Source organism: Apis dorsata, unplaced genomic scaffold (assembly GCF_000469605.1).
Source record: "Apis dorsata unplaced genomic scaffold, Apis dorsata 1.3 scaffold_39, whole genome shotgun sequence".
Lineage (NCBI taxonomy): Eukaryota > Metazoa > Arthropoda > Insecta > Hymenoptera > Apidae > Apis > Apis dorsata.
In genome coordinates this window covers 8,628-12,120 of record NW_006263341.1, presented here as the reverse complement: position 1 = coordinate 12,120, position 3,493 = coordinate 8,628, and positions in this window count along the sequence as shown.

Genomic DNA, 3,493 nt, shown 5'->3' with positions numbered 1-3,493 from the left:
TCTCTCTCTCTCTCTCTCTCGTTAATATTCATCGTCGAAACTCATTTACCAAACACGTCAGAGTTCTCCGCGTTCGTCACCTCCTCCGAAATCAAAAGAAAAGGAAAACGGGAATGGGAATCGCCGTCTGGATGGAGGGGGAGGGTGGATTCATTTTCAGTCTGGAACGGGGGATTTAATAAAGTCTGTGTGGAGCAGGTGTCATTGGCGAGGCACAAAAAAAAAACGTGAAAACTGGTGGCAGAAGGTTTTCTCCAAACGTATCCTCGCGTTTACCCCCGCGTTCGGTTTGCACGAACAAAGCTCCGCATCGATAGAACTGTCCATCAATCCTCGAGCACCGTAATCTCGACATTTGTGCCTCGTTAGAAGTTGCGGAAGTACGGATAACTTTGAAAAGGAGGATTCGATCTCCTAATGAGGCGTATTAAAAATATTAACAATTTTGAATTATCCATGTTGAAATTATTAAACTGGAATAGATTAATAATTCGTACACGCGTGTGTAAAATGATGATTGTATCGATATTAATGGATTATTTACTCGATAGCCAAGTGATATGTATTTTATTAACCGTGGAAATTTCACAAATGAAATTTTTCTAATCTCAACTTGCGTGTAAGATTTGATCTTATGCGTTCTTGTAGGATAATCAGCAATCTACTATTCACTGCTGAAAGGAGGTCTCGTAGAATGGCACAGAGACAAGAAGAATTTAACATCACACGCTATATAATATTAGAAGAGTTATAATATTCGAATATTCAAAATTGTAAAAATTATTTTCATTTACGAAGTTAGGATATTTCGTCCAAGAAGCCGAAATATTTTCGAAACTATCTATAATATGTCTAGCTTATTAAAATTACAAATCATAATTAGCGTATTGAAAATTTTAGATACGTTGGAATTTTCTGGATTCTATGCGTACGCCAATTTAGATCGTCGTTTTGGATCAATGCACGTGACAAATAAGCGATAGGAAGAAAAATATTAAATTAATCAAACCAGATCCGCGAGACATCCACCAATAGAAGAATAGAATTGTTTTATAAAAGAAAAGGATTCGTTTGAGAGAAAATTGTATCATCTTTATTTTAATCGGATTATTAATCGGTTTCGTGGAACATCCTCACACGACTTTTTCTTCAGATCGATGAATAATCTATCGTATCGGATCGTTTCCTATTTCTATTCGGAAGTTGTCGTGAATTATTCATCCTTCCTTGCGCAAAACACGTTGGTGTTACATCGAACACCATCCATCGTAGCCTTTCTTATAAGCCTGTCTGATGTCATCGGCGTGGATCGTTTAGACGATTTCGCAAGTCGATTTTAATCGAGACCAATCAGGGCAATAACTGCGAAGCAACCAATGAACGATTACTTCGAAACGTTTCATCGGGGACCGCGTTCGAATTACCAGAAAATTACGCGATAATTAATCTAAACGATTTGATTAAAATTTTTCGAATTCTTTTTTATCCGAATAATAATCCAAATAAATTAAAATATTTCATCTTTTGAAATGGAAATAGCATCAAAAGTTTTTCCCGATTCGTGTAGAAATCTCACTGATTGAAATTTTCCATTGTTTCTTTATTTTCTCTCCAAAAGAAGATATGTACATTCTTCTATCATAGACGCGAGAAAAATGAAAGAAGCTCTTGAATTTTATGGAAGAAAAAACAATTAGTTCAAATCCCTTGATAGGCTTAAACCGAGCAACGAATATCGATAGGCTTAAAGCCCCCGAATTTCGAGTTTCGCCCATTATGAATTTTCGATGTGACGCCGTAAATTAATGTCCACCGTGCGTGGAACGAGTAGAATCATAAAAAAGAAAAAAGAGGAAATGTGGCAGATTGATATTACGCGACAACTCCCCGAAGATAAATTCGAGTTCCCCGGGGATGCGATCGATCAGGGGAGGATTAATGGCAAACGACTCGTTATCGACAAATCGGTTTGAATCGGTTTCGATTGCACTTTCTTCTATTCGAAATTTCGAACTCTTTTAAAAAAGAAGAATTTCGAAGGAAGCTCGATCGTTTCGTTCAAGAAAGTTGCGTTGGATTGAAATATCCGTAATATCGCGGATGGCCGAGATTCTTAATCCGAGTGAGAGACGGAACGGGACGGGGAGAGGGGATATAATATTCCCTTGATCGCATTTTGACCGATACAACCCCCGATATCTAAACGGTATGCGGTATAATTTACCGCATTGTTGGCAAGGTTTTCACGGAAGAATTTGCTTTCGGTTGTTGTCAGCTACGCCTCTCCCCTCGTACTCGATTCACCATGAAGTGTGGTGAATCGAATTTAGAGGCCGAAAAGCTCAGTCAAGGAGCATCGAGAGGCTATGGATAAAGGTAAACCACGTTAAATTTACAATAAATCCTGAACCACGTGGGGGAGCTTGAGAACGCGGAAAATTCAATTTCACGCGAATTTTAGTCGAAAAGAGCTTTGTTCGAACGCTTCTTTTTTATTTTTATTTATTTTTTCGAAATTTATCTCCAATCTTTTCAATTCTCTCAAAATTTTGTATCACGTGAAATCGTCGAAACCTATAATCTTTGACGAAAACGCATCGTTTCGATCATCATAAAAAAAAAGAAAAGAAAAGAAGAAGTCTTGTTAAAAACATATCCATCTTTAAATAAAGTTCGCGATTTCTCGCGGTTATTTCCGAGTAAACGATTCGAATGCGAATTTAATCCGAGCTCGGATCCAAAAGTTCGCGAAACAAACGGTGGTCGATGCCGTAAAGCCGCCGCTTTAACGCGGCTTACGATTTAAATCCCCGAGGCCGGCCTCAAATCGATGAAATATCGCCGCAAATTACGAGTCGGGACAAATTTGACGGCAGAAAATATTCGTCCCTCGCGGCGGATCCGAATAATTTCAAGAGAAATTTGACGGTGTAGCAGCAGCGCGCCTATTATTATCGAAACGTTTGGAAAGAAATCGGACACATTTTATATTACCCTTCTTTCTTTCTTATTAATTTCCTCCTTGCGTGGATATTTTTCGCGATAAATTAATAATATATTGAATAATCTGGATGTTCTTTACCGTTACAGATTACCAGACCAGATTCGTTCCTGACGAATTGGTTTTATTCAACGCGTCGAATTATTGGTTGAAGATAACGCGAAAGTTGCGAGTTTTTATTATTATTATCGCGATTGATAAAGCGGTGATCGCCTCGACGAGTAATATGATAAGAAGATGACGTCATTGGTACAGAGGGATGCGGCGCCAACGCGGAAGAGGGAATCCACCGGCAGCAATGCTTCCAGTTATCTGATGGTGAGTTTGAGAAAAATCGATCGTCCGATTTTCCCTCCATCTTCCCGTAACGAAACCCGATTCATCTCCATCGAGGTCCCCCAAATTTGGCAACGAAATGATCGCAGGAACGTAGGAAACCGGTTACCCGAAATCATGTCGGGAAACATTTCTCTATCAAGTTTAATCCCGTGG